This window comes from Danio rerio, chromosome 6 (assembly GCF_052040795.2).
Source record: "Danio rerio strain M-AB ecotype USA chromosome 6, GRCz13ab, whole genome shotgun sequence".
NCBI classification, from domain to species: domain Eukaryota; kingdom Metazoa; phylum Chordata; class Actinopteri; order Cypriniformes; family Danionidae; genus Danio; species Danio rerio.
The window spans coordinates 47,283,174-47,306,694 of NC_141026.1; the positions used below are offsets into that span (position 1 = coordinate 47,283,174).

The 23,521-nt window shown below is 35.6% G+C and overlaps 1 protein-coding gene across 14 annotated transcripts in view; it reads left to right on the forward strand.

Annotated features, from left to right (window-relative positions):
• The first annotated feature begins 1,428 nt into the window (after nt 1-1,428).
• The window catches only part of cntn6 (contactin 6), a 195,345-nt gene continuing 173,252 nt past the window's right edge, over nt 1,429-23,521 (forward strand). For all 14 annotated transcript variants that reach the window (XR_015494065.1, XR_015494062.1, XR_015494063.1 and 11 more), the window contains exon 1: nt 1,429-1,537. The gene's annotated coding sequence lies outside the window, so the exon portion shown is untranslated. The remainder of the gene's footprint in view (nt 1,538-23,521) is intronic.

Here is a 23,521-nt window from a genome sequence, read left to right on the forward strand (position 1 = left end):
AAGAACAGGAAACTGAGACTATAATTTGCACAGGCTCACCAAAATTGACCAATAGAAGATTGGAAAAATGTTGCTGCTCTGATGAGTCTTAATTTTTGCCATGACTTTTAGATGGTAGAGTCAGAATTTGGCGTCAACAACATGAAAGCATGGATCCATCCTGCCTTGTATCAATGGTACAGGCTGGTGGCGGTGTAATGGTGTAAGGGATATTTTCTTGCCACACTTTGGCCCCATTAGTACCAATTGAGCATCATGTTAACGCCACAGCCTACCAGAGTATTGTTGCTGACCATGTCCATCCCTTTATGACCATAGTGTCCCCATCTGCTGATGGCTACTTCCAGCAGGATAACACATCATGTCATAAAGCACAAATCATCTTAGACTGTTTTTTTTTTTTTTTGTAAACTTTCGGTGGAATGAGAGATTCGCATCATGGATGTGCAGCCGGCAAATCTGCAGCAACTGCGTGATGCTATCATGTCAATATGGACCAAAATCTCTGAGGAATATTTCCAGTGCCATGAAGGAATAAGGCAGATTTGAAGGCAAAAGGGTCCAACCCAGTACTGGTACCTAATAAAGTGGCTAGTGAGTTATGCACATTACATAACAAATAAATGTGCAGTGGCTCATGTTTGTTGGTATTTGTACACTTCTAGAAACTAAAGTCTGACTTAATCACTGAATGCCATTGCATCAGATGCAAATTTCAAACCAAGTTACATCTGCAGTTGAGGGTAAATGTTACTAATGTAACCATTGACTTCTATAGTATTTGTTCTTCTTAGGCTACTATTAAAGTTAATGGTTACATATGTCTAGCTTTCTTCAAAACAGATTATTTAAAAAAAGAGTCAATCAAGTAAGGGGTGAGTATATTATGGTACAATTGTTTAAGTTTTTGGTGAGCTATGCCTTAATTTAACCCAATTTCACACATTTACTGAAGCCTATAGATTTCATTTTAATTATGAGTTTAATTCATTCAATAATAATTATCTTATACTGTTCACATGTCTAAAAATGATCAAACTTTTAATCACTGTTCAATAAGAGTTTCGGGTGTTGTTTTTTGGGACAATGTTTAAATTTCACACTGTTACAGATGTTTACACAGATTACTAACCTGCTTGTTGACATGTAGGCTACTCTATGCCAGAAACAAAATACGTTTTACTAAAATCGTCATGCAAAACACTGACTTCTTGTCATATTTTGACACCACATTACTGACAAATTGATCTCAAAATGTATATTTTAGTACAGTATGTCGCGCGAGACTATCACATCGACTCGAGCATGCAGGCAGTTCATTCAAGTAGCTGTATAGATCTGGACAAAATACAACGTGGCTTAAAATTTCCTGTGTGAAGCAGGGGAGGGGTTTGGTTCAGTTAAGAATAGCCTACATGCGCTTTGAGAGGAGACAGGCAACAGTTCGGACAGCAGACCTCACTGTGTCTCCAGCAGACCACATCGCTCCCCACTGTCTCCGTCCAGAGCGTTTACTGGAACCAGCTTCATTTTAAAGGTAAGACGATCGCTTCCATCTGCGCAGTGTGTTTAACCGGGGATGAATGACATGATGTGTACCTACACGCACGTTGAGTTATGATGAGGGACTACGGAGACGCGCACATTCACGGCACGCGTTTGGTGCGTTTTGTTTGAGTTCTCCTGAGACTCACTTACCTGAAGGACACTTGTGCTCCACGCGTTACCCTATATCATTACAATATCGTTCATTTGGGTACCTTGTGAACCTGTCACGTCCGAGTTTTACAATAAGTTCCTGTCCGCTTAGATGTTCTTTGTCAAAAAATCTAACGTTACGTGACAGAAACGTAGGGCGCGCTATTGAAGCATTATCGCAACGCGTTTTTAAAGTTTCTAACTGTTCTTAAATAAACAAAATCAAAATGTTAAATTTTAGTCGTTTCACCAATTTAACAATATTTTAAACTATATAATATTTTTAAAGCGCGCGCTGAATGACTCCACAGTCGCTACTCATTGTATTGGAAAGAATGGCGCAAGCCGCAAGGCGCAACGCACAGGTCAGAAACGTCTGTCTGACGCATGTGTACATGATTAAAAAGTAGAGCAGACAAGGGCAAAAACGCATCCTGTGTATAATATAACAGTCTGCTTTTTGAAATCAGGTGGGGTTATACACCTTGCTGTTTAATGAAGAGGTTATGATTATCTTGGTTACTTCTCGAAGGTCTGTTAAAATCTCATTTGATTTGAGACTGAATAAAGTAGTCGAGATCAGACCAACGCAGAATCATATATATATATATATATATATATATATATATATATATATATATATATATATATATATATACAATTTATTAATTTTCTTTTCGGCTTAGTCCCTTTATAATAATCTAGGGTTGCCACAGCGGAATGAACTGCCAACTTGTCCAGCATATGTTTTACACAGCGGATGCCCTTCCAGCTGCAACTCATCTGTGGGAAACATCTATGCACACTCATTCACACTCATACACTATGGACAATATAGCCTACCCAATTCACCTGTACCGCATGTCTTTGGACTGTGGGGGAAACCTCAGCATCCGGAGGAAACCCACGCGAACGCAGGGAGAACATGCAAACTCCACACAGAAACGCCAACTGACCCAGCTGAGGCTTAAACCAGCAACCTTCTTGCTGTGAGCAAGATGATATAGCAGTATGTGCTTGCCAGATTACTTACAAATTGTCATCTGTTATTGATAACAAAATACAGAGCACAAAGTGTTGTCAGCAATGTATTTATTGTAGAAATTAATTATTACTACCATTTATGTTTACATGACTTTTTAATTAGCTTGCCTATTTTATTTTTTTTATTTTATTAAACAGAAAAAAACGCACTAACCATTTTAGTGATTAGGGAAAAGAAATAAATGATTAGTAATTTGCTGTCATTGTGTGGAAATTGATTATACTCTGTAATATCCTGAAATATAATACACATAGTTCTCAGCACGGTGCTGAGTTGTGGCCAGCAGGGCATCCACTGCATAAAACATATGCCAGAGTAGTTAGGGGTTCATTCCGCTGTGGTGACCCTTGATAAATCAGGGAGTAAACCGAATGAATGAATGAATAACACACATACAGTATGTTTTGATTATGTAGTCTAGATACATGTAATCAGTTATTGTGCCTCCTAACAATAATATCAGCACTTGTTTTTTTCTCGCGTTTGTAAAACATCTATATATTCTGATAAAACTTGCTGCTCTTCAGAGCGCTCTTTAGTCTCTATCAACTTTGAATGCTTCTGGGAAAATGCTTGAAATTCCCCTGCGTATAAATATCAAAAGCTGATCAAATAATGATTAGGACAAGCGAGTATGCGCACTTGGTTTTTCTGTGCATCTGATGTCATTTCGTATGGCTGATTATTGAAGTACAGCAGCTTCCCTTGCCTTGTCTCCAGATGGTGTTGGGTGTATAACCTTCTGCTAACATCTGCTAATAAAGCAACTTTCTAGAAAAATAACTCTTAACGTGTTAGCTAACGCACACACTTAGCAATGCTATGATTCTGAACCGAGTATGCACTACACTGGCTCCCTTCTGTTGACAGTTATTAATAAGAATGGTGCATTGATCCCCATATGCTGTTGAAATGTTATGAATATAGTCATGCGGAAGATTTATTGTGACATTGTCTTCATCGATGCCCTGAGAATTGAACTCCCGCTTATGCTTTATTCGTAGTACAATAATTGTGGTCTGTTTGATTAAACGTTAATGGCTTTTATAGCACTTAAAACATGGAAAATATGAGATTAGTATATGAAGAGAAAAGGGAATTAATGTTAAAACATAGTCTTGAACAAGACTTTTTGTTTTCTATGCTATTAATGATCAGCTGCAAATATTTAATTCCTGGGAACTGCAGTGAATTGTTTCATCTATAATTTTGAATAGGACTGCTTATAGCAGAATAGAGTCAGAACTGAATGTTAGTCGGATGAAATACCTCTATGGTTATTGGTGATAATTGTCGGATAGCCTGAGTCGCCTAAATGACATGAGTGGAAAAGACAAACTGTTTTAGAGGAAATTACTGAATAAAGTCTGATCTGAATGAGAGTTTGGTGAAATAATGCTTGACTACCATTATTGTTTTGGTTGTCATGTACTTCTGCATACCGATAGACGGAGCACATAATATATGCGCATGACGTCACCATTTTCATCTCATCTTGGTAGTTTATATACTACAAGGCAATAAAGGTATCAGTTTAAAACCTGTACTTTTTGCCTGCTCTTTTTTTTTACATAAATGGCTAAAATACAAAAAAGTTTTCTGTTTTTAAGTTGAAAATGGCATTGTGTGAATGTACCCTATATGTCTATGAGAATACCAAATCCACTCTTCAATTATAACAATAAGGATTTATTTTTTTAGTTTTTTTTTTTTTGTGAGCGATAAACATTTGCATTTCCTATCAGAACTTCAGGATTTAAAAAAGAGACAGTTCACACAAATGTATATGTTTGAGTTTCAAAGACTTACTATAACAATAACTATATGTAACCCCACCGGTCCTACACCACCCAACCCGCTACCAGCTGGTATGGAACCAGCGATCGTCCACAAGGCAGTCGGTTGCTCTACCAAGGAGGCTAAAGACCATGGCCTCTAGAGCACCTTTAGAGGTCTTCTCACTAGAGCACCTTTAGAGGTCAAAGGAGTGAGGTTTACTTGCACAGCACTTACTAGCTGGCCTCCATTACACTTACCCCCCAAACCTCACTCCCATCCGGGTCACGTCACCAATGTAACCCCGCCAGTCCTACGCCACCCAACCCATTCCAAGCTGGTATCCCATGCGAAAGGTTGTCGGTTGCTTTAAAAAGGAGGCTAAAATTCTTGGCCTATAGCGTCTGTCGTTAGAGCACCTTTAAAGGTCAGAGGAGTGAGGTTTACCTGCACAGCACCTACTAGCTGGCCTCCGTTACATATACACTAACTATAACTATAAACACTTTCAAGTATTTAAAGGGGCGGTCCACCTAAATATAGACCATTTCAATGTGGTCATGTCATTGGCCAATGCACATTTCCTGCTTGTTATCAAACTATTTCATAACTATCACAAGGGGCAATTCAACCATAACTTAATGGTAAAACAGCTATTGCAACATTATTTATCAATATGTGATTCATTTTGGATTCTCGCAAGCTATAGAAATTAATAATTGACGACATGAAATACGTTGGTACCACTGTTTTTGTTTAAATCCCTAAAATGGTCTATGTGTCGTCATTTACTGATCCTACTTATTACAAACCTGTTCGAGCTTCAAACCTTTTCTCTTTAACATAAAGTAGGATATATTAAATGATATTGTAAAACAGCAGCTATTGACTTATATATATTTTTGTTCCTAATATGGATGTCAATGACTGCTGGCAATCTGTAGGATATCTTGTTTTGTGTTCAACAGAAGAAGAAAAAAACTAAATCATAAAACTTAGAGTGATTGAGTAAATTAATAATTTGTTGTGTAGCATCCAATTAAAATGGCAAAAGAAGTATACTATAGTAGACATTTACTATGACTATAAACACTTTAAAGCATTTAAAGGGGCAGTTCACCCAAATATATGCATTTTGTCACCATTTACTCATCCTACACTTATTCCAAACATTTTTTGAAACATAATTTTTTTTTTTAATATTGAGAGGGTGGTTTATGTTGTTGTGGGCAAAAGTAAAACCTTAAACACATATAAAATAAGAAATCCTGGTACAGGTAAAATCAAGACGGTACATCGTAATCCTCTAATGCCTGTGAACGTCCTGCCAGTACCCGCTTGGAATAGCTGTAGGAGACATTAAAGAATGTTTGGAACATCTATTGACTTCTATATAATGTTTGTTCCTACTATGGATATCAATGACAGATGACTTTTAACAGTTTTTGTAATATCTTGTTTTATGTTCAACAGAAAAAAAAGAATATATATATATATATATATATATATATATATATATATATATATATATATATATATATATATATATATATATATATATATATATATGTTAGAGTATATGATGCGTACATAAAATTTTAGGGTGTTGTAAAATGGCAAAAACCACACTATAATAGACACTTACTTATAACTATAAACACTTTTAATAACCAACCCTATTGTACTGTGGATGTTAACATCCATGTTATCATTATAGCCAACATTCTTAATGCGAACAGCTCTTTATCGCAGAACGACTGAAATAGCAGGTGAAGTTTCTGGGAATTAGGGAGCGGTTTTAGCTGTGGAATTGTCTGCCCGTCTTGGTTTTGAGTTTAGATTACACAGCACTCCAGCTGTGGGATTGAGGTCTACAAGCTTCATCTCCTGCAAGGTGATAGTGATCTTAGTGATAGATGGTGCACGTGCCGTGGTTGAGCACCTCCAGCAAACCGCTGTCTGCTCCTGTCACAACTCACAGATCATAAGCAGCTGCCTCTTTGAACAGTCCAACATTTCTCTTTGTAAACAATTTATTTTTTAACAGGATCCTTACATATTTAGAGATTCAGTTGGTGATTATGTATAATGCACACTGTTTGCTGTCAGCCAGATGTAGCAGATGTCCTGAACATATTAACCCTATGAAGAATATTGTTTCTAAGGTTTCTTAATTATCAGGGTAATCTAAACAATCTGTTATGCCTTATGAAAGACTAGCATGTTTAATTGGTTTCAGTTATATGACAGGTTTGGTCATGTTTGGGATGCTATGCACAGATGTTTTTGTACACTGGTTTCGAATGTGGTGCAATAAAAGGAACACTGTTGATACACTTGGAGGTAATATTCAATGGAAGAAATGTATTTTGAGCAATGGCAACTATATTAGTTTTATAGTAAGTCAGCCAGCCAAACAACAACACTGCTTTGGTAACCATTATTTGTTTACTATCAAGTTCCTCGACTATCATGTTCCTTGTCATTTGTTTTGCCTTTGTGATGACTTTGCGCATGTCATTAAAGATGGCATGTAAAAATTGGTCGTGGTATAAATTAATAAATGGTTCTTTGACTAAATGTGAGGTTTTTTTATGTATACAAATGGGCTGCATGATACAGGAAAAATCTAACTTTTTTTTGCGATATGAACATAATTACAGTATTTCACCAGATGACTTGAATAGTTCAATTTGCAAAGAACTGATAATTTTATATTGATTGGGATGATTTCGTTGATCAGATTATCTGCATAAATGATATTTTACTAACTGTATTCGAGTATAAGTTGAATAATCAAATGAAGAGTTCAGATGCAAAAGCTGCTAAACACCACTTCCGCCAAAAATGAGCTAATGACATTGAGTGAATGCTTTAGGCATGTAGCGTATGTTCAACAAATAATTTTGCTTCATTTAATCCAAATTGCAGTGTCAGCCCATTCAGAAAAAAGAGTTTGCTGATATGCCGGTTTTCATGAGGAGATGGTTTTGTTCAGATTTAAATTTAAAAGATGTTGTTTGATGAATTGCACAAGCCTGTCCGACTGTCACTAAATGGCAAACGAAAACATCCCTTACCTCAAAACTGTGTGCATCATAAAAAAATATATTGTACAGCCGAAAGTGTAACAATTCATTATTTAAACGTTACAAACTTCAAAAAGGTTTTTTTTTATCAGAATGTTTTGCACTACTACAGTATTTGAATCTAACAAGCTTACTTTACTATGTTTACATTGCTCTACTTACACTAAATGTAAATCCCACATATCAGAAATGACAACAGATTGTTAAGATTAAATGAATGTCAGTTTTAATGTTATTGACTTAATGCATTTACTTGACAGATTTCATTCATTTATTTTCCTTCGGCTAAGTCCCTGATTTATAACGGGTTGCCACAGTGGAATGAACCACCACTTACTTGACAGATATATGTATATTTAATGTTAGGTGTGTTTTATGTTTGTTAAAATAATTTCTAATTGCATCTTTAGTGATTTTCAACTATTACACTACCTTGTCTCAATAGGTGGATTTAGAGGTTTTTGCAAAAAAAGACAAGTGGATTTAGCTGGTTTTGATGCAAAAGAAAGTCTATCTCGTTAAAAACCAAGGAATTGTCTATTTACCAGCTAATAACCGTATCATTACCAATAAAATGAAACCTCTGAACCTAATCAAAGGAGCCTGATAGAAAATGCTTATTTTCAAGAAATGAGATCTGATGGATTTTGCATCTGAATTCTTCAAATGTAAGCAAATAAAAACTGTGTAGTTTTCATTGTATAAAAGTTAAATGGAATATTTTTTTTTTATTGATGTTATATTTTCTTGTCCAGAAATTATGAAAATGTACTTGGCAGTGCAATTAATCAAATCACGATTTGAAACGTTGCAATTGGCTAATCGCAAGAGGCTGTGATATGCATAAATATTATTTAATTTTCCCCACCCAGAGCAAATGCATGACTGCTGTCTGTGTGTGACGGTCTTACTAGCCAATTGAGTAAGCACACTTTTGTTCTGCCCAATCAGAATTGCAAAAAAAAAAAGAACTATGCAGAACACCCACAAAAAACAACACAAAACAGGAAAGCGCAGACAAGTGGGATGATGGCGTCAGCTGCTTCAAAAACTTTATTAGACGAATTAATATCAAAGAAAAACAGCACGTCGGTAATATGGGAATATTTTGGTGTCAAAGTTACAGACACTGGTAATTTGTAAGAGCTGTCGCAGAATTGTTGCCAGCACAAGGAAATACAACAACTAGAACCTAAAAAAAGCACCACAGACAGCTATATAAGCAGTGTGATTGAGCTGAAGCTTAACTGAAATATTAAATTGCTAATCAAATCGAAATCGCAATATCAAAAATAATCACAATTAGATGTTTTCCCCAAATCTAACAACCCTAGTACTTGAAATCTTACAGCCATAGGACTTAATTAAATAACAAACAAGCACTCTTTCACTCTATTATGGTTAAACTTCACAGTTACTCAACAATATGGTTCTTGGTTAGCTAAATTCCACTCAAATTACCCGAGGATGCATAAACTAAAGCTGAACTTGACATTGTAGATTCGTGATGTGACCTTTGCGAATGATCACACTGCGATATCGATGCTGAAACGATATATTGTGCAGCCCTATTATACAACCTTAGAATTTTTACTGTAGCTCACTAATTGAGCTAGTATATTAAGTATGATACACAAAGTTTTTTTTGTTGTTGTTGCTTAAAGGTTTAATTAAATGTCATATTTCTGACTGCATATCATAATCCAGGCTCTACATGGTTAAAAGAGAAAATTACGCTTTAGATCCAGGATATCTGTAGATGTGGACCCAGATATGCATGTTATGTGACATTTAGCAAAGCATTTCCCTTGGGTGCCGATATGATATGCTTAAGGAGGACGTTTGAAGGTACTTGGCGAGGACAAGTAGCTAGTTTTGCAGATGATGTGCTTCCGCTGCCCCAAAAGACAAAATAGTACACGTCCAAAAAATACAAGGTAATTTTGTGGTAAACAACCTCAACAAGATGATGAAATACCATAAGAAGAAGCACTCTCTCTTCAAAGATGTGTGCTTCTATTTCTGCAAAGATTGGTACTCACTAAAGTGTTTCCCAAGGTGAGTTTTGAAGAGGGAGATGCTTTAATTGGTTCATGTTGAGACAAATAGTTTTTCCAGTAGAGTTATGGAGAGGGTGCCAGACATGCGGTGTCCACACCTTGGTTTGATTTGTTTTGAAATTGTAATTTGCTTTTCTCAGCAACTTTTTTTTTTTTGGGTGGCCCCCACTCTTTCAGTCACTTGCTCCGATTTAATGCTTCTTGGCAGTATGCGCAAGGTTCATGAATAAATCAGAGCCCTCACTGTCAATGCTTAGAGCAAGAGGGAATGGAATTATCATGTTCCGTACAGTTTTCATCCGAAAAGTACTTTCATCATTCTCCTTTTCCCCCCTCATGCTAAAAATACGGCGAGTAGTTAATAGCAAAGTACGTTCGAAAAACGGGGCTTATTGGAAGCTTTATAAATATTAACCCGCAACATTTCTATTCATACAAATAATAGTATTGGTTAGCCATTAATAATCCAGAGCTTCCGGTGAACCCAGAGAGCAACTTTTTGAGATGTCGCACAATTTCTTTTTCTTGTGAGAAAGCTTCCCGTATTGCCCTCTGCCAGTGGTCTATTTTCAACAGCATATCCTTTGAGATTACTGTGGTATCATCCTTTCTGAAAAGGAAGGTTTGATTTATGGTCCTGAGGAAGCAAAGGAACTATAGGGAAAGCCATGGCATTGTTCTTTTTAGAACAATAGTCGTAGGGTTGGACATGTTTTACATTGCATTTCCATGTTCACATTTTTAAATGGTAGCAAGATCTGTGTAACTTGGGCTGGGAGATATGGGCAGAATATAGTTCACAGAATGTCTTTGAATTTTTTCATAAGATACAAATTATCTTGATATTCATTTACTATAAATTTACTATTACTATAGAGGGGGACAAAATATTTTCCATATGTTTGTTGGACTTGAATAGACTTGAATGAATAGTAACTTCATTCTTCATTCTCAAAGTCCTGTAAATTCATTATATTTTATATGCATTCATATCTGCTATTGTTTTTATTCAGTGTCTTATGGTTCATTTAAAATCTGAATCAATAATAAATTGTTTATTTAAATGAATGAACAAAACATTAACAATGTAATCAATCTTTTAAATTGAAATAAAATATAACTATTAGGTTCCAATCAGTGGTGTTGTCGGGGCCATTGGCATGTATACTCCATATACCTTTTTTTCCCTGAGCTGTTTGGGTATTACGACTTACTCATTTTATTGTCAGCTTATTTCCTTTATTAATCTGGGGTCGCCACAGCGGAATGAACCATTAACTATCCAACACATGTTTTACACAGTGGATGCCCTTCCATCTGCAACCCATCTCTGGGAAACATTCAAACACACTCATACACTACCGACGATTTAGCCTACCAACTGACCCAGCGGAGGCTTGAACCCACAACCTTTTTGCTGTGAGGCAACAGCACTATCTACTGCCCCACTGCGTCAAGTTATGACTTCTGAGGATAAAAAAATTGCATATACTCACTTTTGATTAGACTGCTAATTAGACGTTCTTAATTTACATGTATTGGCATCCCCTTTAACTGTTTATCAAATTCTCGCAAAACTCGCATATTTTTCGCAATTTTTGTTTAACTTGCACTATAAAATGTGTGTGTGTATAAATGTTTGTGTGTGTGTGTGTATATATATATATGCATACATACATACATACATACATACATACATACATACATACATACATACATACAGTGGGTGACACTTTTAAATAACCATTACGGCTGTGCCTTGTACAACCGCCGCTCTGAAGGAGTAAGAACATGTTTTTAGGTATGACTGCAGTTTGCGACTTTGCCACCAGGTGGCACAAAGGAACAGGATGGGAACTGACATAAATTTACAGTAGCAAATGAATAAAAGAAACAATGACTTTTGTTGTTTTTCTGCCTACTTTTATTTAAAATTTGTGTTGGGTGCGTAATAGTACACAAACTTTTTTTAAGACTACACCATTGGTTCCAATAAAACATTGTTTGTATGTATGTATGTACGTATGTATGTATGTACGTATTTATGTATGTATGTATGTATGTATGTATGTATGTATCTACAGTAATTATTAATTATTAATTTTAGCTGCTTGCTGCACAACAGAACTGTATAAATGGGTAAACAATAATCACAAAATTGTGTTAACCCTACCATCCAGCCTCAACACACACTCAAAGCCTAGCTCAAAGTGTAACAAGAGTTTATAATTATTGTGTGTAAAAATGGTCTAGTAAATTAGCATTGCACCAATGAAGTATGGGTAAAGAACCATGGCACCGTAATCAAGTTTACAGCTGCAGGCTTGAGTGGATTTACTGTTTTAACTGCAGTTAGGGTCTTGTAACAGATTCGGCTTTAAATTGATAACCATATTTGCCATCATTTTTGGCCTTGTATGGCCATTAAAGTCGGCTAAACTTGTAAAATCCTCACACACAATGGCCTATCTTGCTTCAGGGGTTCATGAGTAAAGTTCAAAATTGAAGAATATACCCACCGAGTGTTTCTAAGATTTGCATGCAAATTTCTCCCTCCAGCCTAATGATTTTGCTCTAACAACTATTCAGAGGCTCATTTCAACCTTTAAAGAGTTTACAGCCTCATCTTTGGAATGCATAGCCGGCAGTGACAGCCAGAAAAAAAAATGCCTTTGGATTTTTTTTTTTAGAAAGACTTTCTTAATTATTTGTGGTGCAAATAATGTATGTTAAGAGGATTATAAAGTTTCCTGTTTAATTTGCATCACATTATTGATGCATTATGAAAAAAAAAAAAAAACACTTAAAAGTTGCTTAAACTTTGAAAATAGAAATAAGTCATATTGCATGTGAATATTCTGGAAATGTGTTTAGAAATATAATATGGATGTTTTTTTGGTTTAGTTGTTGGCACTGTCGCCTCACAGCAAGGAGGTCACTGGTTTTAGTCCAGGCTGGATCAGTTGGGATATCTGTGTGGAGTTTGCATGTTCTCCCTGTGTTCACATGGGTTTCCTCCGAGTCCTCTGGTTTTCCCCACAGTCCAAAAACATGCGTGAATTGTGAATTTAATTAACTAAATTGGCCTTAGTGTATGAATGTGTATGGGTGTTTTTCAGTGCTGGTTTGCACAACACTCATTCTGAAAACGTACCCCTGTATACATTTCTGTGAATTGATATATAGATCATGAATTATGCAGCCAGAGGTACGTTTGGCTGCATTTTGTCTTTAAAATGAATGACACGGGGAGGTATGATGTCATTCCTTTTAAGCGCTCACCAGCTGACCACTTACTAGAAGTATACATTGACCTGACTTAGTACATTTCTGAATAAAACGTGGTGGCGGTCGGTAACTTAGGTGTAGTTTGAACAGGAGATAGATAGATAGATAGATAGATAGATAGATAGATAGATAGATAAAGTGCTGTGTGTGTGTGTGTGTATGTGTGTGTGTGTGTGTGTGTGAATAAGAGAAAGAGAGCTGTGCATCGGTTGTTTTAGGCTGTCTGAACTGTAGCATCCAACTGGGTGTTTTTTGGGAGGCATATTTAATCGCTATCCATTTTACATTCTTCCTTGGTCCAATATGTACCTGCTATGTGTATAGTAATCATGCTGATATGATGTATAAAACACAGTTGGTAGTTGGCAAATATAATGGGTGAATATGTTTGTAAATCTGAATGAAAAAGTCTCATCAGCCAGAAACCTCAGCGCACATCACGCGGCACTCATGCCTCATCACAGAGGCAAACAAAACTAACATTTAGCCTACAATTCTTGCACAACCTACACTTTTATTTGCTCTCTCTCTCTTTTGGTAGCACATAATTTAAATGTGAGGTTTTGGAAACAAGATCTAAACTTAGCGGGAATGATCGTCAGGTAGAAAATGGGGCGGGTTGGGCAGCGAGTGAACAAAGGCTGAAAATACAGCAGGAGCGGTTGGGTGCGAAATAAAACCTGGCAGAGTCGGGTGGGATTGGACTAAAAATTTAGTCCCGCACAGATCTCTACTGCTTACCTCCATATGGACAGCTTTCCCACTGTTATCAGTTTGCCAGTAGCTCGCGGTGTACATCGGCAGACTTTAGACGCAGAGAGGAGTTGACCTCGACAACGTGGTTCGAGTCTGGCAAAGAAAGGTACTAGAAAGCCAGTAAGACAAAAATAGAAACCAAAAACATAAAAGTAAATAATAGAGAGAATGTGGTAAAATCTCAAAACGTGGTAAATATCAGAGGTTTTTTTTGCTTTTTAAAATTGTCAGTTGGGTTTAGGGTAGTGGGTGGGCAAGTCAATCTGTGCTTTTGAAAACATAATTGGTTGGGTTTGCTTGGGTAAGACAAAAACGGAAGCCAAAAATAATGTAAAAATAAATAATGTTGACAATATGGTATAGTCTCGAAACAAGGTAAAAATCAGGTGAGGACTTTTTTTTTTCTGGATTACTTTTTAAAATTGTCAGTTGGGTTTAGGGAAGTGGGTGGGTGAGTCAATCTATGCTTTTGAAAACACAATTGGTTTGGTTTAGGGAAAGAGAAGGGTGGGTCAGCCTATCACTCAGATAGTCAATCAGTTGACAGCAACCTTTGGTGGATTTATGGTAGAACAGCAGGCGCGAATGACACTCGCGAGAGAAGTACACAGCGGCCTTTGGTGCATTTACAAAAACTAAAAAAAAAAAAAAAAAAAAAAAACGTAGCCCCTGGAAATTATTGCCAGAATTTGTATATGGGGGTACGTTTTCAGAATGATCCTGGGTTGGGGTTGCAACTGGAAAGGCACCTGCTGCATAAAACATATGCTGGAATAGTTGTTGGTTCATTCCGCTGTGCAAGCCCTACATAAATAAGGGACTAAGCCCAATGAATGAATGAATGAATGAATGAATGAATGTTTTATAGGTTTCAAGGAGGATTTGGTTAGGACTAAACAACTGGATGTAGATACAGGAGTATTTGTGTCTTTGTGTGTGTGTGTGTGTGTGTGTGTAAGAGAAAGGCTCTTGGCTGATATAGTTGACTCCCATGCAGGGTTTGCCATAACAGCAGTATGAATCACTCTGCATCTTTATTAAACATGCAAGTGCAACAACATAGACTCATAAATGTTTCATTGCACCATTTCTAGTGAAGTTACTGGAACATGAAAACTGTTACTTGAAATGTCCTCTGTGGCTGGACTTTTCTCGCAGCGCGTCTGACCCTTTCTTAAACTTTATGCATGTTTCAGATGTATAACAAACAAAGGCCGTTCATAATGCAGTCCCATCGGATCTTGCTTACTGCAAACAGCACGACACTGATTTTTATTGTTCTGTTAATGTTGACTTCTGACGGTTTTATCTAACTCGTTCACACAAGGCACAATCCCAATGTCCCACTCCAATGTGAGCATGCACCAGGCAAAATGTCTGAGAGCTTATAGCCACGTTTCAGGGGATTGCAATGGATATGTGTGGACCTGCATGCTATTTTTATGTGTAGGTTAATTCGTCCAACCTTTTTGTAATGCAGCCATCTTCAGCACAAGTATTAACATCACATTAACTCCGAATGAAATTTCTTGAGCTTCACTCCACTGCGGAGCGACGAGGATGTAATTGAGAAAAATCCCACAGGAAACGGTTGGAAAACTGCTAGTCTCGTATTAACTTTTTTTTTTCTTCATCTCTCGCCGCAAATAGCTTAATGTACCATTGCAAAAGGGAGGCTTCATTCATTTCAGTGATTCCCCATGTCGCTACTCGGCTCCAAATGTCCAAATCAATCAGCGTGGTGTGTGATGAAGACGGTGAGCCTCTATTTGACATATTTTATCGAGATAGATGTCTGTGGAGGTAAATTCCAGCATCATCATGGGTTGAATTACTGAATCCATTTTGCAAAGTGGACTGATGCTACTTTTTTTCTCTGTTCTTTGATGTAGGAGCCGTTAGGGGTGAGCAAACGATGTATTTTCAAAATCGATTAGCCAGCGGGTTGCAGTGTTTGACTAGTCAACTGAAGGAAGTGATATAGATTTAAACGGATACCAATTAGATGTGTTTTTCTTTGGATGTGTTGTTAAAAAAAAAATTTAAAAACAGCAGAAATGTCACACCAGTTGACACATGTAAGTTTGCACTTGATCACATGAGCACATTTGCACATAAAAATTTCACAATTGAAGATATGAGAACCACATTGAATATATGGTTTTGGATAATTTTTGTGTGAATCTCATGGGATCGCATCTGAAACACATGTATATTTCCATGCGATCACATGTAAAATTCATGTGACTTTTCAGCAAGGAAAACAAATTTCCAAGCATTTTTACTTTTTTCAATGTAATCAGATTAACAATTTATTTAAAGCTGCCATTAATCATTTCAATTCAGTTCAAGTTATTTGTATAGTTCTTTCCTCAAAATTCATTGAATGCGTTTACATTGACACTAATAATCCGATTGATCCAGCCTGTGCAGATCGCTGGTAAACTCACAGATTGCATTGAACTACAATTCTGCCAGTATATAAACCACAAGATCCAGTCATGCAACACACACAAACACACCTGCTCCAAGTCTCCATTGATTAGACTCACACAGCTGATGCTTCAAAGTTTCAAAGCAGCTTTACAAAAGGTACAAATTATTGCATTTCAGTCTAATTCAGTTTTTAGTTACCATAACTGTTTTATTAGTTGCCATAAATTAATCACTGTTATATGTTTTTTAATAAAGAAATCTAAACATTTTTAAATACCAACATTCATTCATTCATTTTTGACAAATTTAGAACTTGAAATTATATTAGCAGTATAATACAGTATACAAATTAACAACTTGTTACTTACAAGTTAAACTTGCCCATAAAAGGCCAAAAATTTTTTTAAAAATCTTACATTTATTATGTTATAAATCTTTATGTGCATTTAAATCAGGAATCACTCAATAATTATGTTTCAAATGTCAGAGTATTGCAGAAGGGCTGAAATAACAGTTTATTGTTTGTAAATAAAATAAATAATGTAAATAATATGTGTAAATAATAGTGTAAATAACCAGAAGATTGTATCAAGACAAGACAAGAAAATGTGCTGAGCTGGTGGTCCTCTAGCAATGTGGTTGCGAAACACTGAATTAAAGCATAACATCATTAGGTGGTGACAGGCAGTTTTTTTTTTTAAATGTATTTTTCATAGAATCATTTTTCATGAGTTTCATTAAAAATGCTTATAAAGTCTTATGAATTGTTTGAATCAGTCACCAAAGTCTCAGAATCATTTTCCAGTTAATTAAAATAGATCGGATTAATTAAACAAGAATTAAACTGAAATTGTATTTAAATCTAAATAAATTAATATAAATTAAAAAGGCAAAAATTTGCATTTTGCCAGAACTTGGTTAACGACATGCTTTTAGTTTGATAAGTGTTTGCTGAATTTAGAGATGCACCTGTTCCAGTATTGTTACATATTAAAAGGTGATGCATTACATTCCATCATCTGTGAATGTTCTTACTTTTGCTTTGTTTTGTGTTTCTGTTCTCAGCAAAAAATCTGTGAACCCAGTTAATGTGTGTTCATGCTTTAGTCATTTAGGTGTAAATAATGTGAGTGAATGGAATGACATAGACTCCATATGGTGAGAAAAACTGTTAGTGTTTTCATTCTAATCATAGGGCTTCTTACTTTTTTTCTCTTCTAAATTGCAAATGAATGAAACATTGCACAGGGGCCTGGAACAAAGTGTTGCCTATAAAACATGGCAGTATCAATCAACCGTAATGCATTCGCCTATTAATCTCCTGTATTTTGATTCATTTATTTTTCTTCAGCTTAGTCCCTTATTTATAAGGGGTCGCCACAGTGAAATGAACCACCAACTATTCCAGCAAATGCTTTATGCAGTGGATGCCCTTCCAGCCACAACCCAGTACTGGGGAAAACCCATACACTCTCGCATTCACACACTACAGCCAATTTAGTTTATTCAATTCACCAATAGAGCATGTCTTTGGAATGTGGGGGAAAGCAGAGCATGTGAAGGAAACGTACAACAACACGAAGAGAACATGCAAACTCCACATAGAAAAGTTAACTGCCCAGCCAGGACCCGAACCAGTGACCTTCTTGCTGAGGTGACAGTCATAGCCACGGAGCTACCTTCCCGCCCCACAAGTATTTTTTGCTTTTGGTTTGCAGTTCCCTGTTTTAGCATGCAGCTCATAGCTATAATAGAGTAATATGGTCTCAATGTCAAACCTTAAATTAATATTTGAGCGTGAATAATATGTAGCTAGGTGTATAACATAAATGTCTGTTGCACCTGCATCAAGTTTTGCTATTTTGAAAAATGAGAAACAAAAAGTCAAAAAAGGTACAACAAATGCTACATATTTTATCATATTTATATTTATTATTAAGTTTATATATCTAATATGGAAATTAATTCTCATTTACATATGGAATAAATAATATGTGATATCGTTGCATTGGATTGCGATAGCAATATATATTATACAATAACATTTCCCATTTCTCAAAAATGCTGTTTTTTTTTTTATCATTTATATATTTAATGATGTTTGGCAAGGTGAGGTGAGCCAAGTTTATTTATATACACCGTAAAAAAATCCATTATCTTATGTTTTTTTTTTTTTTTTTTTTTTCCAGCGGTTAGGGGGGCTTGAAAAAAAAACAAAGTAAAATAACGGCCATTAATTTACAGAAATTAACCATAAAATAGCAGACTTTAAATGACAGAAATCTACCAGAAATTTCAATTTAAAGAAATTTCTGTAATTTACCATCCATTGTTCGACATTAAATTTCTCTAATTTAATGCTCATTATTTTGTATTAAATTTCTGAAATTTAACGTCCATTATTTGACAGTAAATTTCTGTAATTTAATGCTTCTTATTTTACATTAAATTTCTGTAATTTTATGTCCTTTATTTTATGTTAAAATTCTGTAATTTAATGGCCATTATTTTACATTAAATTTCTGTAATTTAACGTCCATTGTTACGTTAAATTTCTGTCATTTAACATGGATTATTTTACCCTAAATTTCTGTAATTTAATGTCCATTATTTTAAATAAAATTTCTGTAATTTAACATCCATTATTTTACATTAAATTTCTGTAATTTAACTTCCATTAGTTTACATTAAATTTCTGTAATTTTACATCCATTTTTACGTAAAATTTCTGTCATTTAACATGGATTATTTTACCTTAAAGTTCTGTAATTTAACGTCCATTATTTTACATACAATTTTTGTATTTTAACGTCCATTTTTTACAATAAATTTCTGTAATTTAACGTTTATTATTTTGTTTAATTTCTGTAATTTAGTGGTCAGTATATTACGATATATTTCTGTAATTTAATGTCTGTTATTTTGCTTAATTTCTGTAATTTAATGGTCAGTATTTTACGATAAATTTCTGTAACTTACCATCCATTATGTTTATGAAAATTTCTGTAATTTTATGTCCATTATTTTACGTAAAATTTCTGTAATTTAATGTCCATTATTTCACGTAAAATTTCTGTAATTTACCTTACATTATTTTATGTTAAATTTCTGTATTTTTTGTCCATTATTTTACATTAATTTTCTGTAATTTAATGGTTATTATTTTATGTTATATTTCTGTAATTTAACGTCCAATTTTTCACGTTAAAATTTCTGTAATTTAATTGGCCATTATTTCACTTTTTTCAATCACTTGTTGAAGAGAAAAAAAAATTGTTTTAATTTATTTTTTTTAACAGTGTAGCACATTTCATACACAATGATAATTCACAGTGCTTTACATTAACACGAATAAAAGAAACAAGTGTAAGATATAAAAAGCAAAAAATATTAAAACAGATTCAAATATGTTAAAAACAGATTTTAAAGGAATAAAAAAATGAAAAGAAAGATGTTATAGTGCGATCTGTCGGATGTACAGTAGCACAGTGCTCATTCAGTAAAGGCTCTGCTAAACAAATGTGTTTTTAAGTCTTGGTTTGAATATGCCTAACGTTGGAGCACATCTGATCATTTCTGGGATATATTATAATAAACAGGTCAAATATAATTGTCACATTTAATTAAATCTAATTGAGACTAAGAGCAAGGTGCAAACATTTAGTCTTTGAAACACTATGACAGAGTAAAAACCTCTGCAGATATTCTGACTCTGACATTCTGATATTGAATATATTATTCTGTCTTTTTTTCCTCTCTTTTTTATCTGACATTTAGATAAACAATCATTGTCATTTATTACACATCTACTATTGCATATAGTATTATCATGACAATACATTTGCGACATATTGTGAAGCCCTACTATCAACCCACTATTACAATAGATGATCTCAATAGTCCCTTGGTAGTTTGCAGTCTAAGGTTACCATTTGACAACCGGAAAAAATACAATGAGTTTGGCCAGTTTATTAAATGATTGGGTGATTTTTTTTTTTTTTGTATCCACCCTCTGCTTATTAAAGGACAAAGCAAATTATCACTTCAACAGTGGACTCCACTTTTGGATCAATATACACAGACATTAAAAAGCCCACAAGAAAGAAATCACACACATCCCTGTGTACTCAAATTTAACCAGAGATTATCAGATTGGATTTTTGCATGATTATGTATTTCATTATGTTGGACTCTGATCAGTCCTGTTTGTTCAACAATGAGTTAAAAAAAAGACATGATTTGATCTACTCAGATTTGGTTAGCATATGACATCACATCAATAGCTTAGGAAAAGGTCCTGAAATGCATGTTGGAGAGATTTAAAAAAGTCGACCTTGTGATTAAAGCCATACACACTAAATAGATTTCTAATGAGCTGTTTCTCTGATGGACTGCTTACATCTGCAATAAAGCGAAGCCTGTCCCTCTTAGTGCTAATCATTCAATCAGAGGATTTGCACACTGAATGCGGTAAGAGGGGATGGAGGTGTGTGTGTGAGAGTGAGGAGGAGTGTTGATTATCCATGACTATTAGTGCCGCAGCAATGGTCTTATGGTGCCATTTCACTTGACACATGAAAAGGATATAGCGGACAAATTCTTTAAGAATGAATTGCTGATAATGTTGTTGGCACACGCCGCTTGTGTTGTTTTAGTTACAGATTCACTAAAGGAATAGGTTTAAAGGAAATGAAATTGAAAGGATGATGGTGCTGTTATTTAGAGCTTTGAGGTTTTAAAGGGGGGATTTTGCTGTAATGAAGGGCTGATTGTACATCATTACACTGTTTACATGGTCCCTTCACTATACATAAACGTATAGGCATGAAACATTTGGGTTGGAAAATTTTTTTTTAGAAATTTTTGACTGCTGGAAACTATGATTGACTGATCAAAATCAAGTATGCCAGGAGTATTCCATATAAACATTGTGAAATATATTGATTCATTAGCGTCTTTCACACAGTGATAATGGTAAATACCTGAAAAATGTCCGGAAAGACTTTACCGGTAATTTCAAAAAAGCGATGTTCACATAGACAAGTACATTACGGAATACATCCATGCCAAAATGCAAATAAATTCTGACATCAATAACCAGAAATGGCCTCTAAATGGCTGTGCCTGTATTTGTAAACATAATAGGGGTCGGGCTACTGTTGATGATTTCACTTTTATTTAACGCTTTAGCATTCATTCAGCTGTTTTGTCCCAGAGACATCTAAAGGCAGAAGCGCCAACCACAGCTAAATGTTTACACATTTGACTACAAATTCTGTGGATGGACAAGTATTGTGAACAACTTCGATGTAAACTTAAGGGGGAACACTTTCACGCAGCTGAGTGCAGGGCTTTCAGGTAAGCTCACGGCGATTTATCATAAGCATTTTTGTGATAATATTTTCCACAGTTGGTATTAATAAGAAACATCGAAACATTATTTGACTAACTTCTAGCAGCAGGCACGTGCACACATAGGGCTCAACCTGTGCAGTGCACATGCCCTTTTTAGTCTTGGATAGAAAGTGCCCTTCCAAAATGATCAAAAGTGCCCCCGCGACACACACCCCTCCCCCTACCGCCCTTCAGTAGGTACGCGACAACACCGCTCTTGAGTACGCACGCTCCCCACCCCCCCGCTTTACAGTATGTGCGCAACAACAACAACAACCCCCCCCCCCCACTTTTCAAAAAAATTAACCTGTACATGCCCTTTGGACAGTCTCTGCACGGGCCTGTCTAGCAGGAAAAGTATGCAAAGGGTTTTATTTTTATAATCAGCACAAACTTGAATGTGCCTGAATGTTCTGATTGCAGTAGACGTCTCACGTCAGAGCACTCTAAACGTGAACGCACTCTGTCCAGAAATGTTCCTTCTTCGTTCTCACAGAGTAGCGTTCTGAGAAATTACCAGTAATGTTATAACTTCTCTTTCCAGAAAACACATAGGTACTGGTCACATAGGTACCGGTGCCATAATGGCACTGGGTTTCAATACCCTACCCTTTTCATTTGTGAAACGCACAAAAAGATACTCTGAAAAATGTTGTCCATACAGTGGTATTTTTATAGACCACATTTACTTTTATTCAAAAGAAAAAATAAATATATTAGTCAAAAAATCTTGTTTTGTGTTCTCTAGAAAAAACAAAAAACAAAAAAAAACAAAGGTTTGTGAGTAAACAGAATAATTGTTGTTTTTGTACAAACTGTCCTTTTAAATTTCCACTTTAAAGCATTGTCTCATTTAGACTGAGATATACAGAGCACTACATTCTTGCAACTTTTTTTATTGAAGTATTGCTACATCTTGTATTCCATATGGTCTCTGACATTTTCTCTGGCCTCCTATCTCGAGCTGTAGTCTGCCTGGTCCATTCATCAGCAGCCGCTTGTTCTATCATCAAGACGTCTCCACTCTTTATTTTCCAAGGCAACACAATGTTCCACCGAAGTGAAAAATAACTCATGACATCTGTGATTATTCCAAACCTTTAAACTGTCTTTTTCCATTACACTTGCATTGGCGAGATTGATTTAACTTTATCTTCAGGGCCACAACGTGCCTTCGTTTTCTCCGGAGTTGGCTTGTTTATGTTTGTAGCGAATTGGGAAAGCCTTTTTCTCTCTTTCTTCAACGGAATGGATTCATAATGTGACCCAAAAGCATGACAAGCTTGGCTTTGCAAAAAGAAAAGGCTTTTCTTTCTCTTTTTGTTGCTGCCAGCACTTCTGGTTCAGGACCTTTGTAGTAGCCTTCATTCATCTGATTTATGCATTGTGGTTTCATTGAGATGTAATGGGGAAAAAAAAAAAAGATCAACACAAAGGCTTTGAATGCTAACAAAAAACATTCTCTGATAGAAACAGGCATATCTACTGTAAGCAATGCTCTGGGTTAGCTGAAAGTATGTCCTGTAAACACAGGTAATTTTGAGGATCTACAGTCCTGCCATCTGCACCTTCACGTATATAAATCACAATCGGATCTTTTTTTTTTTTTTTTTTTTTTTTTTTGTTTAAGAGATAGCGGCCATAATGCAGTCTCCAGCTGGTATTGAACCAGAACACAATGTTCTTGGCAAGGGAATCCTGATTTCCCAACATGGACCTACGATTGCAGTCCATAAATCATTTGGAGCGCCTAGTTGGAAGTGCCTTCTCCTTTTATTGGACACATTGGTTATTGTGCTCCAACTTTGTCACAGGGATTGTCCCTGAGAGAAGATGCAACTGCTTGTGGCATTGCCTAAATATGCTCAACTATATTATAGCTCTCTGAAACTGGTAGTATGCTATTAGTCTTTGCATTGCAAGTTTGTATACTGCACAACAGTTAGATTGGTTCTCATGGAACTAATTTGCTTCTGGGT